General features: G+C 49.9%; 1 protein-coding gene across 2 annotated transcripts in view; it reads left to right on the forward strand.

Annotated features, from left to right (window-relative positions):
- LOC147701659 (transmembrane channel-like protein 7) overlaps window positions 1-16392 on the forward strand; it is a 475400-nt gene that overhangs the window by 417901 nt on the left and 41107 nt on the right. The window lies entirely within an intron of this gene.

Here is a 16392-nt window from a genome sequence, read left to right on the forward strand (position 1 = left end):
AGAAGGCGCAAGTCGAAATGCGTCGACCGTATACTTTTAATATATTTTGCACCTATTTAAACTCGCGAATTAGCATTTCACAAAATAAAAAATCACATACTGAATCCTGTCGTAAGTCTGGGAAGTCGACCAGGCATAAAAGAAAAACAAGCATTTGCAATGAAATAGGTCTCGCATTACTGAAAGTTTGAGCTATTGGCGTTGCTAATGGAAAGGGGCGACCACTCGGTCCCCCCGAACGTATGGTAGGGGGCCCGGATCCCCCCGGGAAACCATTTTGGGCGGGGGGCGTGTCACGGCTGGTATGCCCGAAGTGGCGTAGCCGGGCGCGCCTTTTTCCGCCCAGGAGGGGTTGTCCTAGACACCTACACCGTTGGCCACGCCCAGTAGGCGTACCGGAGGAGGGTACACACCCTCCCGAAGAGGAATAAAGAGAGCAGGAATCCGAAGAAGCGTCCTTTTGTTCCTGTGCTTGGAAGCTGCACCCACTCGTTGCACGTGAGCCCTCGACGGAACAAGGAGCAATTTTGAGAACTTGTAATTTTGTGTGTTTCTCTTTCAGCGACTTCGAGCCTAAGGGTCCAGGATCGTGTTGAGCAACAAGGATCGAATATCCGTCAACAATGCCTGGAAAAAAGGCGGGAAAGAAGTCCGGGACTGATCAGATGCTTCGCATGCTGATAAAGGATATGGCGAGTATGAAAAAGCAGATGGCAGCGATGAACAATACGGGTAAACCGAAAAAGGTTATAGGCCCGGCATTGCCGGGAGTTGTCCCCACGGGGAGGGGTAAAAGGGCCAGGAATAGGACGGCAGGGGAGGAGGTCCCGGTTCCCGAGTTACCCCCGGCAAGCCCGGTCATCCCAGTCGAGGCCCCGGTACCGATCCTAGACGCGGGTCAACCGATTCCGGTTGTTGTTACGCCCGCCAGCAAGGAGGACATGCCTCCGGAATTAGCTGCCCAGTTGGCCGCATGGCTTGGCAGAAAGGGGGGTGCTACGGCACCGGGAGATACGGCCGAAGAGGCCAAGTTACTAATGCAGCAGTTGCGGCAGTCGCGAGATGCCGCGAAGGCGAATATCCCTCTTGTCCCTCCACAGGTGACCTCGGAAGGACCGGCAGCTGGTGTCGAAAAAACAGCGGGAACAGCAACGGAGCCGGGTAAGCAGGCATTGCCAATGGCAAGGGAGGGGTCTTTGCCCTCAAGACGGGAAAAGGTGGTCCAACATATACCGTTGGCCACGAAAGAATTGATATGGGCTGATAAGTATGTGAATATGTTTTCTCTGCTGACTGACCATCGCGAGATGGAGTATGTTAAGACACAGAAGGATTTGTGGCACCCGAGTGTATGGCGAGCCAAAATGGCGGGATTCAGGGTTGATGAGACAATCTCAAATTGGGCCAAGGCCTTTGCGATGTTTTCTGCAATTATTGGAGAACGTAAGCCCGAGGTTTTGTCCGAATTGTCCTGCTATCAGGCACGAATAATGGATTTTTATGAAACGTATGAGGGCAATGAGTGGATGGGTTACGATCAAGCATGAGCGAATTTTGCGGATCTCGCGTTCGCGAATTTTGCGGATTTGCGGATTCGCAATCCGCAAAATCCGCGAATTCCCGCGAATTTGCGGATTTTTTTTTTTTTTGTGTTCGCCCGTGTTTCTGCCAGTTCGCAAGGGTTTTTCACAATTTCGCAATTTGCGAACTTACCTGTCGGGTCGCAAGTTTTGCGAACTTGTTGTTTCTACGTGTCCAGCCTGTTTGGGACACTCTTCTTCATCACTGCCACTCTCTGTCACCACTGCCACTCTCTGACTACTCATGCCACCCTCTGGCCCACCCATGCCACCCTCTGTTTCATCACCACACCCTCTGGTTGTCCAGTGTACATTATTTTCGGCAAAGCAAAGCACACCTTCCCTGCCTCAAGTGACCTGAATTAATTTGGGGCTGATTAATGTGTCACAGAATATTTTTTTAGCTGGCACCTGCTTCCTTAGTGCGCCCTGATTAGTGATCTTTTGCACTTGCTAAGTGCTTTCATTGTTGCAAAATTAGTTACAACACCTGCCCTGCCCCAACTGACAATAATGAATTAGGGGCTGATTAATGGATTTTAACTTCCAGCCTGGCTCCTGCTTGTCTCCCTTAGCTGTAATTCAGGACCTTTGTGGCATATGTGTAACTATTCTGAGGTTCAGAGCAGGGTCACATAATAGTTTCAACTGGCAACTGAACTCTGGAGGGGCCCCTCAGGAATCACTACAGGAAATGGCTACTAATGATGAGCCTGAACTTTTGAACCTGGTAAGTAGTTACTTTCAGTTTTGCTAAGATCGTATTTCTGCAATTTTGCACTTATTCGCGGGGCGCGAACTCACGCGAACTCACGCGAACAGTGCGAGCAGTGCGAGCAAAATCCGCTGCTCGCGGATTTGCGGATTTTGCGGGAGATTCGCGAATCTCGCGGATTGCGGATTTCCCGAAAATCCGCAAAATCCGCGAGCAGAACGGATTTTCCGCCCATGCCTAGTTACGATATGAAGTTTCGTAAGGCCAAGGAGTACGATGCATCTCTGACGTGGGATTGTCTCGACTCGATCTCTTGGCAGAAGCAGCTCCTGCCGGGCGCGGCGACGAAGTCGTCCTCGCTTGGCGGAAATGGGTCGGGGCCTTCCCGCCATCAGCCTGCGGCGCCCTTTCGAGCGGGCCCCGCTGGCGACCACCAACCAAGGAATGGTGGGAATGGGGGTAAGAAAGGGGTCTGTTGGAATTTTAACAGGGGCAATTGCACAAGGCCACAAGGGACATGTAAGTTCAGACATGTGTGTGCAGGTTGCGGAAATTCTTCACACCCCGAGAGTTCGTGCAGAGCCAAGAATGGTGATACGGGGGGTAGAGGAGGGGCCAAACAGGTCTGAGGGGGACCATTGTGTACCGCTACCTACCCCTGTTGATATCATGGCAATGATCCCCTGGCTAAACGAATACCCTGATCATGTCTCCGCTGGGGTGTTGAGGAACCGCTTCTTATATGGTTTCCACATCCCGGCGGGGGATTTTCGTGGGGAACCATTTTGTAGAAACCAACTGTCGGCTCAGCATAATCCAGCGGTGGTTGAGAGGAAGATAGCAAAGGAGGTTGCCCTTGGCCGGGTTGCTGGCCCATATAGGCACCCGCCAGTAACTGATTTCATCTGTTCCCCGTTGGGAGTAGTCCCCAAGAAGGACCCGGGGGAATTTAGGCTGATCCATAACTTGTCAGCTCCAAGGGGTCTTTCAGTGAACGATGCGATTGACCCAGGAGTTTGTTCGGTGCGGTACGCATCCTTCGATGATGCCGTCGCCATGTTGAATCGCCTGGGGCCCGGAGCGCTGATGGCAAAGTCAGATATCGAGTCAGCGTTCCGGTTGCTCCCGGTACACCCACGGGATCAGTGTCTGTTAGGCTTTGTGTTCCAGGGCCATTACTACATGGATAGATGTATGCCAATGGGTTGCTCCATCTCTTGTGCTTATTTTGAGAAATTCAGCTGTTTTCTGGAATGGGCATTTACCAAAGCCACTGGCCATAGCCATGTTATGCATTACCTGGATGATTTTTTGTTCTTGGGGGCAGCCAGCGACACAAAATGTGCGCAGGCCTTACATGAATTTTGCACTCTCATGAAGAGGTTTGGGGTGCCATTGGCACCAGGTAAGACGATTGGGCCGTCTACTTCACTCGAGTTTCTTGGAATTGAGCTCGATTCTGTGGAGGGATGTTTCCGTTTGCCAGTAGGGAAAGTGGCGAAATTCAGGGCTTCCCTTGAACTGTGCATTAGCAAAGAGAAAGTTACTCTTCATCAGTTACAACAAGCAGTGGGCCAGCTTAACTTTGCCCTAAGAGTGATACCAATGGCCCGCCCCTTTTCCCGCTCTATTGCACAAGCCATGGTTGGTCTCAAGGAAGGCCACCACCGCACGAGACTGTCGGCAGAGGTTCGCCAGGATATGCGCATCTGGTTGGCGTTCCTGGCGGACTTCAACGGTCGAGTGGTGTGGAACAAGCCACCAGCGTCTTCGGACGAGCTGGGTTTGTGGACCGACTCGGCGGGGAGCGTGGGATTTGGCGCCATCTTTGGTAATCGATGGTCGGCGCAGACATGGCCGACGTGGTGGCACACCAGCGGTCTCATAGGTAACATTGGGTTTCTCGAGTTGTTCCCCATTTTTGTGGCTCTGAAGGCATGGCCGGATGAGTTCAGAGATCGCTCTGTGGTGTTTTGGTCCGATAATATGACTGTAGTTGAATGTATAAATAATCAGGCAGCACGCTGCAAGTGGATATTGAGATTACTGAAGGAAATTGTACTACTTTGCATGAGACTGAACGTACAATTCAGGGCGAAGCATGTGCCAGGTGTACTGAACCAGGCGGCTGATGCACTCTCTCGTTCACACATGCAGGCTTTCAGGGGTTATCTACCTTCCGCGGACCTAGCGGCGGCACCATTTCCCGAAGCACTCTGGCTACTCGGTGCCCCGGATTACAAGACCTCGTGGCAGCAAGCTTAGCCCCCAGGACAAGGAAGGCATACGAAGGAGCGTTTCGTTCCTATTGTGCATTTTTGGGTCCGGCAGCGGGGGACAATTGGGGTCAGGAGGATTATGTCCTGAAGTTTCTAGTAGCACTGCACAGTGAAGGCCGATCAGCGGCAACTGCCAATAGGCACCGGGCCGCCATTTCATTCATGGCGCAGGCGCCTGGCATCAAGGACCCGACATCGTCCTTTTTGGTAAAGAGAGCCCTTCGTGGTTGGCAACGCCTTGAGGGTCGTAGAGTGGACGAGAGGCACCCGATTGGGCTAGAAAGGTTGTCCCTGCTAATGGCGATACTCCCTATGACATGTTCCTCCCAGTTCGAGGCAGTGCTGTTCCGGGCCGCTTTTGCATTAGCGTTCCATGGGGCTATGCGAGTGAGCGAGCTGGTTGCAAGAAATAAGAAAGATGTGGAGGGAGGTCTGTGTCGGGATCACATTCTGATTAAGGGTGATTCAATGGTGGTCACAATAACCAGGTCCAAGACCGACCAGTGTGCTATGGGAGACAGTGTTATTGTCCAGCGCATGCGAGGGTCCCCCATGTGCCCGGTGAAGTGCGTTGAGGAATATTTGGCGCGAAGGGCGGATACATGGGGGAGAAGCCTGCTGAGACACATCGACGCCACCCCACTGACGAGGTTTCAGTTTCAGAGGGTGCTAACAATGGCAATCGCAGCAGCGGGCTTGGACCCGGGCGATTTCGGGACCCATTCCTTTAGGATAGGGGCTGCTACAGAGGCTACAGCCGGGGGTCAGAGTGTTGAGAAGGTGAAACAACTGGGACGATGGTCCTCGAACTGTTATAAAAGGTATGTGCGATTGCACATGTTGTGAAGTCAATGTCATGCACTCACGCTTCTTGTCTTCTGTTTGGTTTTCAGTTTCGCGAGCATGCTATGCGGGGCGGACTGTGCAGTCGACCCGGCACCTGGGGATCAGCGGTCAGAGATCACCGGCTGAGGAGAGAGTGGTGTGGGTCGTGGGCCACTCATACGTGAGGCGGGCCGGGGACGTATTCAAAGCAGGTGACGTGACTCACGCAGCTGGGGAATACGGGTGCAGGGTGACCTTCCACGGAAGGGGCGGGCTCTGTATTGACCAGTTTCAATGTTTTATTGAGGAACTGTTAGGGCGGCAGAGGTCACTGCCATCTGTAATCATAGTACATCTGGGGGGCAATGACTTGGTGACACTCGGTCGGCGAGTATTACTCGAGCGAGTTCTATCTACTGTTAGCTGGCTGGCGAGAAGGATCCCGGGGTGCACGATAGCATGGTCCCACATGATTCCCAGGAAGGTGTGGCGGGGGGGCCTCTCTGTGTCAGCTCTGAACCATTCAGTGAAAAAGATCAATAACAAACTTGGTAGGTTGTTTCGCTCGGCGCAGTTGCACTGTATTCCGCATGGATGTATTCGGGGGGATCACATGTATCTCGATGATGGGGTCCATTTGTCCCGGGAGGGGAATGTCTTACTCATAGGAGACTTCATAGCATGGTTAAGGGGTTTGTATAAGCATGACCTTTAGTAGGAGTTGTGGGGGGGCCGGATAGCCGGTCAACTATCCGGCCTGTGGCGGTATGGTCATGATCGGTGAGCAGTAATTTCAAGGTCCCTCGAGGGGGGGCGCCACCCACTATGGATGGGAGCGCCCGGGGGGAGGCGGCCATTGGCCCCTCACACGGGGAGGCGGCACTCACTAAGTATGGGTCGCCTAAGGGAAGACGGCCATAGGCCCCTTCCAGGGGAGGAGGCGGCTAAGATGCCCCTCCTACGAATTTCCCGGGGCCCGGATATCCGCGAGGGCGGATGTGATAGACAGTGTGGGGTGGGAGGGGGGTCCACGCTACCTTCTTACAGACACCTCACACGAGTCCTCGGACGACCCTTAAGATGGCGTCGAGTTAAAATAGGGGGCCCCCGCAAGACAAGGGAAATTGGAGTTGGCACAGAGGTACAGTCCTCTGCGCGCCCGCCCTCACATCGTGAGGGGGAGAGTTCTGGTAGTAGGGATCTGACACCGGTTGCGACCTTGCCGTTGGCCCGTAATGCTAGGATGTACAATTTTAATTTCGAAAGTATGCATTTGCAGGATGTTAGACTCGGCTAGGAAAACCTTTGTACTAGAGATTTGTTAAGGTTAGCCAAAGAACATGTCTTCATCGAAATGTAATAAATGAAAATTGTACATGATATGAAACTGTTATTTTAATGTTTTAATTTTGTTTCATATTTTAATAAATACGGCCGGGAGGGTGACTCCCTCCTGCCTTCCAAAAGTTCAGAACTGCGTCCATCTTCCCATCGTTGGGGATTGTGTTGGGAGGGGGTGACAGGCATCCCGGCCATATAGTAATGCAACGCCAATAGTCCAAACTTACAGTAATGCAAGACCATATTGCATTGCAAATGCTTGCTTGCTTGCAGTGGAGTTATTATTAAAGGAAAAAGTGCACATTGTCCTGTGGTGTTTATGAAGTGATTTTCTATACTAAACATGGAACAACTGTGTTTGTATTTGTTTTTTGCAGTAGGAGATGTAGCCTAATGGCCCGGTCTGCCGAAATTAAAAGTGGAAAATTACTTTTGCCTCAAAATCTCAGAGGGGCACCCTTTGATTCTAGACAAGTCACAATGTTCGTGTGGTTAAAAAACACAGACGTTTTTTGTACTGTAAAGCGCTGTAATGCCATTATGTCCAGTTAGCTCTATAAAAAGCTGGCAAACAATTACAAATTTGCAAACATTCGTGACAAGAATTTTCAATTCTATTAAGGACTAGGAGGCGAGGATTATGCTTTTCTCATTTCTTTAATGAAATGCTCAGCAGCCAATAAAATGAACAAAAAACTACATATCCCATGAACACCAGGGAGTAACCATAGAGTATAGCGTATAAAAGGTCAACACATTAGTCTGTCTTCCTCTTTCTTTGTGGAAAAATGTCCAAGTTAAAATAAAATCCCAAATATAACAGGAACAACAATTCCAAACAGGCCGCTGTCATCCAGAGGATCCTGAAGAAGGCAGCCGAAGAACCATGGGTCCAGAAACCAGGAGGAGCAACAGATTCCGCCAAGGAACAAACGACATCACTTCTGGTCTGAACCTGGAAAAAAGACACGAAGCCATAATATCCAAAGTAATAATACTGAACAGCAAGTCAGGGAGGGAGAACAAGGAATGAAATATTTGTAACCGCGTGTATACAGTCATAATACATTAGCATACAAATATGAAACACGGGTGGGATAATCCTCGCCTCCTAGTCCTTAATAGAATTGAAAATTCTTGTCACGAATGTTTGCAAATTTTTAATTCTATGTCAGGACAGGAGGCTCCGATTATGCTTTTTTAAAGCTGATCTACCACCACAGAAGCAACACTATCAATTGGTTTAAAATAAAACGTCTTAAATACAGAAGCAGATGACCAATCTGCAGCCTTCATGATATCAAACAGAGTAACACCCATGGAATAAGCTTTGGATGCCATCGCTCCACGTGCAGAATGCGCGCCAAACACAGAAACATCAATTCCTGCTTCAGACATAAGCCATCGCACCCAGCGCGCCAAGGTAGCTGGAGAGACAGGGCGAAAAGGCTTTTGTAAAGCAATCAGAAGCTGACCCTGCATGTCTGAGCGCAAAGAAGCGGTACTCACCTCATAATCTTTCAGGCATTGAACCACACAAAGGTTGGGGTGAGAAGGAAAAGAAGGATAAGAAATAGAAGGAGTATTAGATTTGGTACGTCTGGAGAGACGAAAGGAAACTCCTTCAGGAGTAAAGCTGCGACCCGCCAGATCTAAAGCGTGTACGTCCGACACGCGCTTACATGAGACCAAACATAGCAACATCGTCAGTTTTGCCGATAGTTGCTTGCGAGACAAGAAAGAATTGGAAGGCCAGGCCTCCAAGAATCTGAGGACAACTGAAACATCCCACAAGGTAACATACTTAGGAGTGGGAGGTTTTGCAAAACGAACTCCTTTAAGTAACCTGGAAACAAAAGGATGTTCACCCGCGGGTTTCCCATCGATGTGGGCATGACCCGCCGAGATAGCTGAACGGAAACCATTGATAGTCGAATAAGCAAGACCAGAGGTGGCTAAGGAGGCCAAGAAATTAACAATCATACTGATATCTGCTGAAATGGGATCAACTTGTTGTTGTGAACACCAATCGCACCAACGCTTCAAAGACCCCTTATACCGTTTGTGAGTATTGGGAGCCCATGCCTCACTAAGGAGCTTGGAAGCGTCGCTTGAAAGGCCCGGGAGCGACCAGCGATCCCCGAGATCCTCCACGCGAGAAGGGGCAGGGAGCCTGAGAGGATCAGGGGATGAGGATCTCCGAGGGGGTCCAATAGGAGATTCCACAATGGGGGAAGGAGAAACGGTGGAGCCGAACACATTTCTAGAAGGACCGGAAACCACGCTTGAGCCCTCCAGAGAGGGGCAATCAGAATCAGATCCGTCTGAAATCGTTTGGAGTAGGCCAATACCCTGGGAATCATTAGAAATGGAGGGAAGGCATAGCAAAGAGTCGATGGCCACTGCTGGAGAAAGGCATCCGTGGCCAGAGCCTGAGGGTCCGGCCTCCAACTGTAAAAGTGCGGAAGTTGCGCATTGAGGCGTGAGGCAAAGAGATCTAGTTGACAAGGACCCCAACGCCGATGGAGAGCACGGAAGACCCGAGGATGCAGCCTCCAATCGCTGTAATCCCGGAGATGTCTGGAGTGCCAGTCTGCTATCTGATTGTGGCATCCCGGAAGGTACTCCGCAATAACAGTGATCTTCTTCTGCAGACAGAAGTGCCAAAAATCTTTGGCGATCTCCGCCAGGACTTTGAACCTGGTCCCGCCTAGTTTGTTTACATAGCGGACCGCTGATATATTGTCCATCCGGAGAAGGACACAACAACTGGTCTGCAGGGGGGAAAAACATTTGATCGCAAAGGAACCCGCTAGGAGTTCCAGACAGTTGATATGTAGTGTCAATTCCTGAGGGGACCAACGACCCCCGGTCGAGACCGAGCCGCAACGGGCTCCCCAACCCCACCGACTGGCATCGGATTCTATCACTAGATCCGGGGACACACCGAAGAGGGCTCGACCGTTCCAGGCCTCCATGTGGTCCAACCACCACTGCATCTCCCAACGGACCTCCTCCGTAAGAGGAATCTGATTGGAATATCCGAGGCCTTTCCGGAGATGAAGAATTTTCAGTCGCTGCATTGCTCTGTAATGTAGAGGGCCCGGAAATATCGCCTGAATGGACGACGCCAGCAGACCTACTACACGTGCCAACGACCTCAACGACACAGTCGGTCTGGAAATAACAGATGTCAACTCTCTCTTGATATAACGCATCTTTTGGTTGGGCAAGAGAAGTTGACAAGCCACCGAGTCGATCTGGAAGCCCAGGAAATCGATACGCTGGGCTGGAACCAAAACCGATTTCTGAACATTGATTAGAAAACCCAGAGACTGTAAAAGAGTGATGGACAATTCCAGATGTTGAAGAAGTTTGAGTGGACAATCCGCCATAAGGAGAATATCGTCCAGATAAATAATTAACCTGACACCCTGAGACCGAAGATGTTCCACAACCGGTCTCAACAGCTTCGTGAAGCACCATGGTGCCGACGAAAGACCGAACGGGAGAACCTGATACTCGTACCAGACTCCCTGCCAGAGAAACTGGAGAAAACGGCGATGTGGTTTGTAAATCGGAACAGAGAGGTACGCATCCTTGAGGTCCAGCCGGACCATCCAATCTCCCTCTCGAAGGAGATCCCTCAAGAGATGGATGCCCTCCATCTTGAAATGTCGATAGACGACTCCGCCGTTGAAGTCTTTCAGGTTGAGAACAAGGCGAGCACCGCCCCCTTTTTTCTCGACCAGAAAGACAGAGCTGGCAAATCCCTTCGGATGACGGGTGGTTGGAATAACCGCCCCCTTTTTGAGGAGAGAGTCTATCTCCTCGGAGAGACAAACCTGATCCTGAAGAGAGAAACGTAAACAAGGAGGGGGACAAGTCTGATGCATCGGGTGATAGAATTCTATTCTGAACCCTTGAACAGTTTGTAGCACCCAAGCATCGCTGGAGAGCATGCGCCAATTCTGCAGGAAAAACTGAATGCGACCCCCCAACATCACATCGCATGCACGAATCAGGCTCACCTGTAGAGTGGGTATCCTGGTATTGTCCCTGCTGACCACCGGAACGTCCTTTGCCGTACTGGCCTTTTCCTTTTCTGGAAGGATAAAAGTTGGCTCTCGTTGAATAACCTGCGTCGTAGGAACCTCTGTGCTGAGAGGAATTGCCTCTCTGGGACTGATTGGCAGAACCACGGCCGAACGAGCGTCCCCTACCTCGTCCGGCCTTTCCAAAAACCGGACGCATGGCTCGCCGCAAGGAGGCCTGCGCCTTGTCAATGCCACTGAAGGTGGATACAAAGCGCGTGAGTTCCTTAAGGAATGGCTGACCAAACAGGAGGCCGTCCGCCTCAGGGCCCGATTCTGAAGTGGCTAATTCAGAGAGTCTAGGGTCAAGCTTCAACAGGATGGACCTGCGACGTTCTGCAGACATTGCACAATTGGCATTTCCCAATTGGCAGATCGCCCGTTGCGCCCACTCGATCATCTCCTTTGGATTCACAAGGGCAGAAGCTTCTTGCGCTCTGTAACCTAGATCTAAAATCTTAGTGAGAGGCCCAAGCAGGTCTAACATCTTATCTTGACAGGACCGCCAAGATCTATCAAGGCCCTTCTTCGGGTCCTTGGCATATTTTTTCAAATACGTGACCATCATGGGGTCAACGTCTGGTGTCTCAGCCAAATGGGCAGACAAATCAGGCCTCGGGCACTCTGAGCGCAACCGGGCACGAACTGAAGCCTCAAAAGGCTGGCGGATATGCGCCTCAATGTAGGCAGCTACAGCCGGAGAAGGCATCCATGAGGAAGAGTTCGGATGAATGATGTCTGCAGGCTCGAAATTGAGCACCGGAGGACGCTCGGGAGCGTCTACAAAATGTTCCTTACAGACCCGTTTTTTAGGTGGAGGAGAAACATGGTCTGAAGATGCGGAAGACAGCACGTTGTCCGAATCAGCATCGTGAAGACAAGTAGTCGTGGATGGCGCAGACGCCAAACTTTTCGCTAGACGCTGAAAGTCAGTCTTGTGAGGGTTAACAGGAGACTTCGCTGTTTTCTTGGAAGCAGGCAACCAGCCCTGCTGCTGTGCATAGAGGTTGAGATGACGCTTCAAAGGATTAATAGCACGTACTAGTGCTTTGTTAACGGACTGTTGAACACCCTTATCCAACTGTTCAACTAAATCCTGTTCCAAGGAGCCTTCCTCCTCATCAGCATAATAATAGTCGTCTTCAGCGTCATCATAATAGTCAGCCATTCTACACCAAAGGTAGAGATAAAATGCCCACAAGACGACTAGAGAAAATATGGAGTGTTGGAAAAACACAAGTCAAGGGGGAGTGTATAGACCCCAAAGCAGGCTTAGAAGCAGGAACAAACCTGACTTGCTAATGAATAAAACGTGGAGGGAGCCAAAGCCTGCACCAAACAACACTCTAGGCAGAGCCTATGCCAGGAAAAATACAACCAAAGTCCTGAAAGACCTCGGCGTCAGACGGGGTTAATTTCAATGACAGGCCGTGGGCAAGACGTCAACAAACGCCGTCACTCAACCAGCTGAGGTGAATCCAACCGGAAATGGGACAGCGCGCATGCGCGACTGTCGCCTGCCACTGAAAACCGCCGAAGAGCGCTCGCGCTCCAAAAACAAACTGAACCCCTGCTCCCGCTCCACAATTAGCGCGCGAGCAGCTAGGAAGCGCTCGGCAACAGAAACGGAGGTGAGGCACACGCTCCGGTAAGAAAGGAAACAGCACGCAAGTAGCGGCAAAACGCGCGAAGAAAACACAACGGAGACAGAGCCCCAAACGCGCGACACACTGCAAAGTCAAAGCACAAAGCCACAGTAAGCAACAAGGCATAAAGCAAACAAGCAGTAAGAGTAGTAAATATAATGCACTTAACTGGCTGCGGAGCAGCAAAGAAAGAGGAAGACAGACTAATGTGTTGACCTTTTATACGCTATACTCTATGGTTACTCCCTGGTGTTCATGGGATATGTAGTTTTTTGTTCATTTTATTGGCTGCTGAGCATTTCATTAAAGAAATGAGAAAAGCATAATCGGAGCCTCCTGTCCTGACATAGAATTACTTGAGCACAAAAGAGCACCGGTGCACATAATTGAAAAGGGGGCCCCAATGGCTGTTATGTGAATTGTATCCTTAAAATACGTAACAGCTAGCAAGGTGGGGTCCTGGGCACATCACAGCATGTGACTGTGCCTTGGGTCCTTTAGCTGATGGACAATAGTGCGCACTTCGAATCGGTCTCCAAACGCTACATGAAACACTTGAAATATCCTTTCCAATACAGGCCATACTACTGATATTGGGTTGAAGCCCCTGTTAATCATTTCATGTGACTTGGTTATGACTCTCTGGAAATAAGTGATATTTTAGGTGAGCGCTTGCTAGCATTAAAGTTTTATATTCACCTTAGCGACACTGCTTCTGCTTTGAATAAAACAAGCCTATAGCCCAGTACTGCTAGAACCTAGTTCACAAGATAAAAAAGACGTAATCCTTTCCATAATGGACTGCAGGAAGAAAGGCGGAGCGGTGAGGGAGGGAGAAAAAGCGAGAAGAGGGAACTGGAACGGAACTAAAGAATGCATGTATGTATAGGAATGCATTTGCGAATTCCTTTTCTTAAAAGTTCAGTCTACCTCATTGAAGAAATGGAAACATTTGGGCCCACAGCCTCTTCAACAAGTTTAAACCTCTCTCAGAGGATTGATAAAATATACAAAAAATGCCGATAGGAAATCGTTTGTTTTTAAAAGAACGCTGGATCAAATTTTGAAATTTAAATATGTTTGGAAAGGTAAAGACGAGAGCAGCATTTGTAATGTTTGCACCCCGCTGCTGAGGAGAACTGCATTAATGTCAGCCACCGATGGACTTCCATTGAAAAGCAAAACACGCCCAGGCAGAACTTCTGTTCCCAATTGTAAAGTCGGGCGTTAGGCCCGCATGCTTGAGAAATGATGGTAATGCAGACACAGTCAGGTACTGGGTGCAACTGGCCCAGCGCACGTGCGCTCGGCCACTTTTATTTAGGCAGCGTCACCTGACCGGTGACGTCTGTGGTGGGTGGGTGTACAGTCTACGGCATCCACAGAAACACTGGTGTGCTGACTGCACATCATTACACCAATCAATCAACGGGAATCATAAACCTCACTAGAGCCTTTGATCACCGATCCCCTTTTAGACACAGAAAGGGGACAGACAGAGCCCAGCCACCAGGACGAATGAAGAAGCACGTACGAGCCAATTCACTGCCACACAGAAGTCTCACGCATTCCTCTGTGATAACAGATATGCCTTCCTGGAGGAAATAAAACATGTTTGTCAGCAGCAAAATGCTTCTATATATTTGTTATAGCGCTTCTTCAGGGAGAAGTTAAACATTAAAAAAAGTAAGCAAGCAGAAGGGGTGCAAGAGAAAATCGGGTGCAGTGCTGAAACCAAAAGGATAGTGCCCATGCATATAGGCGCATTGGCTTGCTGTGGTGGGAGGAAGGAGGGGTCTGAAGGCGCTGCTGAGAAGACGCACCTGACCGCAAATACATAAAGGCACTTTGGCATGCTGTGGTGGGAGGCGGCAGGGGTCTGAAAGCGCCGCTGACCGCAAATACATAAAGGCGCTTCGGCATGCTGTGGTGAGAGGCAGGAGGGGTCTGAAGGCGCCGTTGACCGCAAATTATGAAGGCGATTCAGCTTGCTATCGTGGGAGGCGGGAGGGGTCTGAAAGCGCAGCTGACTGCAAATATAGAGAGGTGTTTTAGCATGCTGTGGTGGGAGGCGGGAAGGGTCTGAAAGCGCAGCTGACCGCAAATACATAAAGGCGCTTCGGCATGCTGTGGTGGGAGGTGGGATGGGTCTGAAAGCGTCTCTGCAACAATCGTATCAAAGAGTTCTACTCAGCAACACATTAAACATACAAGCGAACCGAAACAGTACTTAGGGGCTGCTGCTTCCGGACTAATTTCACTGCAAACGTTGCAGTGAAATTAATGATGTCATACAAGATTTCATGAGTGAGGTAGTTTGTGGGGTAATTAGCAGTGCATGGTGAGGGCATGAGTTATAGTCACTTGAGATAATTATAACTATAACTGCTGAATTTCTATGGTCCTGTGTGTTTGAAATCTGAACCTAACTAAAATTTTCCTGTAACCTTTATTTATTTAATTGAATATCTGTATTTTTTAATGCTATTTCCTAACTATAATGTCTTTGTAACCTGGGTGTGTGAGTGGGTGTGTGCGTGCATGTGTGACTGGCTGTGTGAGTCTTTGAGTGGTTTTGTGGGTCTCTGAGTGGGTGTGTGAGTGGCTGTATAGGTGTGTGAATGGTATTTGGGTGTATAACTGCCTGATTCGGTCTGTGAATGGGTGTGTGAGTGGTTCCCTGTGTCTCTGAGTAGGTGTATGAGTGGCTTTATGGGTGTGTGAGTGGGTGTTTGACTGTGCCTGTGGGTATGTGAGTAGATATATTTTTTAATTGAGATCTTGATGCAAAGACCTGTCACAGATTTACACAGGCAGCCAGCACTGAGCGCTGCAGTGTATCTGCAGATTCTCACATGTTAACAGTTATGTCTCAGTGTCTGTGTGAGTGGGTGCATGAGTGTCTGAGTGGATCTGTGAGTGTGTGTGTGAGTGTCTGTGTGGATCTATGGGCGGCCACATGAGTGTCTAAATAGGTCCATGAGAGGGTACATGGGTGTCTGAGTAGGTCTGTGAGTGGGTGCAAAAGTGTCTGAATGGGTCTGTGAGTGAGTATGTAAGTATCTAAGTGGCTCTATGAGTGGGTGGGTGAGTTTTTGAGTGGGTCTGAGTGTGTGTGTATGATTGCACACATGAGTGTCTTTGTGGGTATGTGAATGGGTGTGTGACTATCTGAGTGGGTCTGTGAGTGGGTGCATGAGTGTCTGAGCGGGTCTGTGAGTGGGTGTGTGAGCATCTAAGTAAGTCTGTGAGTAGGTGACTAGGTATCTGAGTGGATCTGTCAGTGGGTATGTGAGGGTCGGAGTGGGTCTGTGAGTGGGTATGTGAGTGTCTGAGTGGGTCTGTGATTGGGTTTGTGAGTGGGTGCATGAGTCTGTGAGTGGGCTTGTGAGTGGGTGTGTTAGCATCTGATTAGGACTGTGAGTGGGTGCATCAATGTGTGAGTGGGTCTGTGAGTGGGTGTGTAAGTCTCTAAATGGGTCTGTGAGTGGGTTCATGAGTGTTTGAGTGTATCTGTGTCTGGGTGCATGAGTGTCTCAGTGGGTCCGTGACTGGGTATATGAGTGTCTCAGTCGGTCTGTGAGTTGAAGTAGAAGTCTCTGAGTAGGTCTGGCAGTGGGTGGATGAGTATCTGAGTGCGTCTGTAACTGGGCGCATGAGTGTCTCAGTGGGTCTGTGAATGGGTGCATGGGTATTTGAGTGGGTCTTTGGGCACAACAGTCTCTTAGTGGGTCAAAGTGGATGCATGAGTGCCGCCTGAGTGGATGCATAAGTGTCTGATTGGGTCTATGAGAGGGTGTGTGACTGTCTGATGGGGTGTATTACTAGGTGTGTGAGTGTCTGAGTCGGTCTGTGAGTGGATGCTTGATTGTCTGAGTTAGTATCTATGGGGTCTGTGAGTGGGTGTGTGAG

Source organism: Lissotriton vulgaris, chromosome 7 (assembly GCF_964263255.1).
Source record: "Lissotriton vulgaris chromosome 7, aLisVul1.2, whole genome shotgun sequence".
In the NCBI taxonomy this organism is placed as follows: Eukaryota; Metazoa; Chordata; class Amphibia; order Caudata; family Salamandridae; genus Lissotriton; species Lissotriton vulgaris.